The following is a 6746-nucleotide window of genomic DNA, read 5'->3' on the forward strand; positions in this document are numbered from 1 at the left end:
GGTGGCTGCCTGCTCCCCACTGGGGTTCGGCCCGTGTCACGAGCTCTGGGACTTGGAGACAGAGGGACACGCTGCGTCTCCTGCCCGCCGCTGGACACGCGGCCTCCTCGGGCTGGGAGCAGCCGGGACTGGCCTGGGTGGCCTGGGGAGGGACAGCCAAGCTGCTTCTGGCTGCCACCGGGTTCCGGGAGGGCGGATCCATAATTCATCTCCTCCTGAGCCGCCTTGGGTTTCACCCCAACAGTGGTGGAAAGTGTGTGGGTGTTGTTTACCAGGGAGCAGGGGAGGCCTGGCCCAGGCCTGTGCTGGGGGCGACCATCTTGGCCTGAGAATCGCCCTGAGGACGACCGAGCTGTCGGGTCAAGCCCTCCCTGTGCCTCAGCTGCCTCAGCCCACCGAAGTGAATGCTTGGGTCACTGCCACTTCACAGAGGGAGACTCTGAGTCCCAGAACAGGGAAGCCACCCGCGGGAATCCACCTAGCGCATGCGTCCTGGGCCAGAGGGGAGCCACCTCTCCTGAGCCAGGGTGGGAGGTTCAAAGCCCGCTGAGTTACCTTGGAGGGGAACTTTGGACCCAGCAGGTCCTGGGCAAGGGAGGAGGGGAATGGGCAGAGCAGGTGTCCAGGGCTGTGGTCAGTGTAACCAGACCTGGCCAGCTCTCGGGAACATGAATAATGCACTGGGGAGAACCGGGCTGCCAGCTCAGAAGGCAGGACAAAGTGGGGGTGTCTTAGTGGCACTCCAGCAGGGCCTTGCGAAGCCCCACGCCGGGGGGCTGGGGTAGCAAAAACAGAGGGTGGGTCAGTCCTGGCTCTGACTCCTAGCTCTGCTGGCGACTGGCTGTGTGGCCTCGGGAAATCCTTTTATCCTCTCTGGGCCTCAGTTTCCTCATCTGTAGGATGGGAGTGATAAGCCATGCCCTGTCTCCTTCATGAGGAAGCAAGACTGGATGGAGCTGCTGGGTGTCATAAGTGGCTGGAGATGCCACATACATGGCTCGTATCTGGGTTGCCTCCCCAGCCCTGGCCTCTCCTCCCTGTTTCTGCCCTTGCTGAGAAGGCAGTGTTCTTGTGGCCCCTGCCTTCTCTGGGTGCAGCTGATTGCTCCAGTGTGGACATTTGACCCCAAGGCCAGGTACCCACTGTCTGGCCAGTGACCAGTCCACTTTGGAGAATCTGCATCATAAGTGGTAGTGGTTGTTGCTCGTTAGTGGGTGTGTGGGGGGGGGCGAGGGGGTTGGGGGGTGTGAACTCAGGGGCAGCAGCTCTGGGACCTGAGGCCTCAGGTTCTCTCCCCGCCCCTCCCTGCCCAAAGATCAAGGATCTGGACATACACGGCTCAGAATGGCTGAACACGGATCTTCAATTAATGTTAGGTGAAGGCAGGGGCTTAATTGAGCTGACCCCAGAGCCTGGGCCTTCCAGGAGTTTTGGGGGCTGAAGGTCCTGCTCCAACCCCTGGGCAAGCCAGAGACCCAGGCAGGCCTCCATCCATCAGGCACCGAGGTCTCCACGGTGCTTAGCTCTGACATGTCAGTAGCGATGGCCCAGGCCGTGTCCCTGTCTGGGGCTCCCACCTGGATAACAGCCAGCCTGGCCTCTGTCCTTGGGGTGCTGGAGCCAGCACGCATTCGCTGTTTGTTCATTCATGGGCCAGGCAGTCAAAGCGCCGGGGATACAGCTGAGAAGGAGACAGAAAAAGCCTGCTCTTGTGGAGTTGACATACAGGGGTGGGGGGATTGGCAACAAACAAGGAAAACAAGGAAGAGCTATAATTGGTCAGATGGTGATGAGCGCTGTGGGTTAAAATAAAGCAGGGAGGAGGTGTATGTGCAACAGTGATTAGGGACTGGGGAAGGTGACACTGGGGAGTGACACTGGGGCCAAGAGCTGTAGGAGGTGAGGGAGGGACCCCTGGGCGGAGCAGGAGGGCCCTGATGTGATGGAGAAGCAGTGAGACCGGGGTGACCAGAGTGCAGTGAGAGGCGAAGGTGGGAGGTGAGGTCAGAGGTCAGGGTGAGGACTCGGCCTTGACAGCAAGTGAGGGTGGCGCAGTGAGAGTGTTGTGGCAGAGAAGGGGTGGAATTTGGCCTCAGTCTTCCCAGGACCCCTCTGGCTGCTTCAGGAGGACAGAGGGCAGGGGGCGAGGGCAGAAGCAGGAGACTGGCCTGGAAGCCACTGTGTGTGGTCCAGCTGAGCGACCCCGGGGGCCTGGTCCGGGCTGGAAGCAGCAGAGCTAGGGGGCAATGGTGGGACGCTGGTACATTTTATAGGCGGAGCCAATAGGATTTACAGGGACGTCATGAGTACCTCCGGGGTTTCCTTCCTGCACAAGGGGAAGGATGGAGATGACACTGGCACTCTCAGCTGCCCCTTGCTACCTACACCGTGGTGCGTTCCACAATGGAGTACTACACAGCCGTAAAAAAGATCATAGACAATCTCTGTATGTGGATAGGGGACAATCTGCAGAATCTGCTAATGACCGGAGCACGGCACAGAACAGTATTGACTACAGTACACCCCCAGGCCTCCTTTCTTGTAACAAGTGTGGGGGGAGGAATATAAATTGCTATTTGCTTTTATTCACATGTAGAAATACTGAGAAAGGTATTCAAGAAATTGATGAAAATGGTTATCCGGCTATAAACCTTTCTGTATCATTCAGATTTCTGAACCATGTGAGTGCATTAATGGAAAAAAGAGAGTGGAAACACCCCATTAGAGGGGCTCTTGGAAGAATGTCGGCCTGAGACCACAAGATCCAACCCCGTCCCCCGGCTCCATGTGACATTTGAGGAAACTGAGGCTAGGGAGAGCGGGCAGGGTAGGTTCGGGCTCAAGGACATGTCCCAGAGCCACATCCTTTGTCTGCTCTAAGTGGAGGGTCCTTGGTTCAGATGAAGAGACTGATGTTCAGAGAGGTGAACCGCGCTGCTGCAGGAGGGCCCACGGCGCTCCAGGGAGCCCAGCAGATGTGGAGCGGGGTGGCTCAGAGCCCCGGGTCAGGTCCCGTTCCTGTCCTGGATCTGACCACAGCAAGTCATGCAGCCTCTGCGCCCAAGTCTCCTCGTCCGTAAGTGTGGGTACTGCTGGCACCTTCTCCGTGCAGGGCTGATGCAAGCACTGAATTCAAGAGCCTAGCCTGGAGTGAACTGCCATCATTATGGCATCCTGTCTGCTCTGGGCAGGTGGTCTGGGTGACTGTGGGCAGCAGGGCCTGCTCCCATGGTCCTTTCTGGTCTCTGGGGCCCAGGCTTGCCCCCAGGCTATGGGGAGAGTGGCCCAAGTCAGCCAGGGCTGCCCCTTCTCCGGTGGGTGCGGGTCCCATCTCCCTCTCAGTGTCCCTGGCCTCGGCAGCATGCACGGAGGGGCTGTCAGGGATCAAGGTTCTCACCCATCCATTCATTCCTCAATGTTGGTTGTGTGTCTCCGTGCCAGCCACTGTGTTGGGTGCTAGGGGCTCCCACAGTTGAGTGGAACCAGCCACAGTCTCTTGTGTTCGTGGAACTCCCAGGGTCACAGGGACACAGACTTGAAGCAAAGAGCCACCCCAAGGGGGACACTGCTAGCCATGAGCAGGGCTCTGGAGGCCAGGCCCACCACAACCCTGGTGGGCGAACAGTGCGTTGGAAGACCAGGAAGGTGCCCCTGAGTAGGTGACCCTGAGCCAAGATCTGAAGGATGAGAGGGAGCGAATCAAATGAAAGAGGGAATAGTGTTCCAGGCAGGTGGAACAGCATGTGCAAAGGCCAAGTGGTGAGAGGGGCAAAGGGATGCAGAGCATGTGGAGTGAGAAGCGGCCAGGATGGCAGGAGGGACCTGCCCCATGAGACCTGGAGGCTGGGGTGGGATTTTGGTCTCTATCCCTAAAGTAATGGGGAGCCTCGGAAGGGTTTTAGGCTGTCAGGAGTGCCAAGACCACATATGCATTTTGAAAATCACAAAACCAACACTGGCAAGTTTTACAGTGGGCCAGGCTTGGTCTGGAATGCTTTGCTCTAGTATCTCACTAGATTCGCACGGTATGTAAGGTGGGAACTGCTCTTCCCATCCTGTAGATGAAGGGCTCCGGATTAGAGAGGTTCCATCACCCAGCAGAGAACCCCCAGCGAGGAAGTGAGAACTACCCGGCCACATAGCATTCATTCAACCCTCACTACGAGCTCGGGAAGTAGGTACTATTCTTCCCACTTTACAGGTGGGGAGACAGGCCCAGAGAAGTCTAGTGAGTTGCCTGAGGCCACACAGCCTGAAACCGGATTCAAGCTTGGAAAGTCTGGCTCCTGAGTGTCCGTGCTCTCAACCACTGCCTCACATTGCTTCTTGGAAAGTGGTGTGGGAAAAGCTTTTGGGCCACCGTGTGGCAAAGGATGGGGTTTGTTCTAGGACTTGGGGGGACCATGGGATGTCCAGATGAGGAGTCAGGGAAATTTAGATCCACAGGTCAGATGAAACGGAGGCAGGGGGTGGGGGTGAGCCTGTGTAGGAGGACAGAGCAAGAAGTAGGGGGTCTCCCACTCCGGCCCTTACTGACTGCCAAGCTTGCTGGGCCAGGTAAATGTGGTTAGAAATGGTCGCTGTCTAGAAACGAGTGACATCGGGCCGGGGCGGGAGCTGTTTAGGCAGCATGTTGGGGAGAGCTGGTGGGTGAGATTGACATGGGGGAGGGGTACTTGGAGGAGCTAAGCCACGAAAAGCAGGTGGCCACAGGGAATGACATGTCCAGGGGCTCATAATTTTTTCAGTGGACGAGGCGCACAGACAAAAGGCCGACGAGGGTGCTGTGAGCCTCTGAGTCAAGGAGGGAGGCCTCAGGAGAAACCAACCCTGCCATTTTGATCGCAGACTTCCAGCCTCCAGAACGGCGAGGAAACCAATTTCTATTGTCTAGGACCTCCAGTCTGTGATACTTCGTTACGGCGGCACGAGCAAACTAATACAGATTAGTTGGCAAGTCAGTGGGACCGACCCAGGAGAGAGAGAGAGAAATTGAGAGAAACAGAGGGAGGCTGAGTCATCCACGCAGTGTGAAGGTGTGAAGGCCCAGAGGAGGTGGCCTGGACTCGGCCTCTTCCATCATGGAGGTGTGGATGAGCCCGGAGCGTTTGGAGAAGATGAGGAGTTTCCCAGCTGGGGTTCAAGGGGAGCAGAGATGGTTAGAAGAGCTGCCGAGGGAGCACCTGAGGCAGGCCTTGCTGTGGGGGGACCCTCCGCAACAGATGGTACAAGCCCCCCAGCCCCACTCCTGGGGCCAGGCCAGAGGGGATCTTGAGGGCAGATGAGCTTTAGCGGGAGGGATTCTTGCCAAAGGAGGTTTCTGAAATGAGGAAGCATGGAATCTAAGCTGAACAGGAGGGACACGGAGAGAAACACACAGATGTGGATGAATATTCATGCCCCAGGCTCCTTTGCCCCCCCGAGTCTTATCAAGCTGCAGGCTGGGCCCTCTGGGAATGCAGCCCTGTGGTCTGTGGACGGGCCTGAGTGAGGGCGTGGGTATCATTGACCTTCACGATCTTCTGAGCAGGAAGGGGCTTCGGATCAGCCTGGCCGGAGCCTCCCCACACAGAAGAAGGCCCAGGGAGGGTGAGCGGTGGGAACAGGGTGGCCGTCTAGGGCGGGGCCCAACGCTTGGCACTCACCCTGGTCGGGGGGGGCAGGGACCTCAGGGGCTCTTGAGGGGCTTCTCCAGCCCTAAGGACACCCCTCTGCAAGCTGTCAGTTCACAGCGACCTGGGTGTGCACAGCATGTGGTTCCTTCGGCTCTCACGCGGGTCCAGACAGCATAACCATGCCAGCCACCCATCCAGAGAACCGAGCATTCAACACAGAGAAGCAGATTGCCCGGACCTGTGGACGCACAGACCTGGCGCAGGAAACAGCCCGTCCGCGGTGGGGAGCACGGCGGCCCAGTGGCCGGAGACCCCTGGCAACGCCTGCCCGAAGCCCACACTGCCTGAGGACCTCTGGCCTCATCTCCCACCCTTTCCCAGCCGGCCTGGTGCACAGGATAGGCCTGGATCTGATGCTCTGTGAACAAGGGGCCCTTCCCTACCTGCAAGTAGGGAAGAAGTAGCAGTGACCATCACCCAGGCGGAAACCCTTACGTGGGACCTCATGGCTGGCCTGGTGGCCGCGGGGAGAAGGGCTGAGGTAAGCCACGGAGCACTCACCTGTCTTGGCATCCGACCTTCACTGAGAGGGGAACTGTGTGGGCATCACGCCCATTTTATGGATGAAGAAACCGAGGCCCAGGGAGCGCCTCACTGTGAGTTAGGGGCAAGGCCCACTGCCCTCTCCCTTCTTCCCCTCCCTGCAACCCGGGGAGAGGTACTTGTAGCAGACCCCAAGGGCCCAGGGCCGGGCTCTTCTTACCTGGGTCCTGTGGCCTGCTCCCTGCCTGCATGCCGCCTAATGGGGGTCCTGTGGCTGGCCCCAGGAGCATGGCCAGCCCAGCAGAGCCGCTCAGTGTTGCGGGGAAGGGAGGCCCAGCCCACCACACCGACCGCCTGGGGCCCCATGTATATTTAATGATGTCTATTATTCCTGTTTTGTCTCAGGAAAGGAGCCCGAGCAGCTGACAGAGGAGCCAGGAACAGCCTGGAAAGCAGGGCAGGGGGCCTGCTCCACAGCCCAGCTGGACCTGAAGACCCCCGGGAAAGCCCTCGCCGCCTCCTGCCAGCCCAGTGCCTGGGAGCCCCACAAAACCTGTTAACGATTCACTCTCAAAAGGTCCACCTCCT

Source organism: Halichoerus grypus, chromosome 2, assembly GCF_964656455.1.
Source record: "Halichoerus grypus chromosome 2, mHalGry1.hap1.1, whole genome shotgun sequence".
NCBI lineage: Eukaryota > Metazoa > Chordata > Mammalia > Carnivora > Phocidae > Halichoerus > Halichoerus grypus.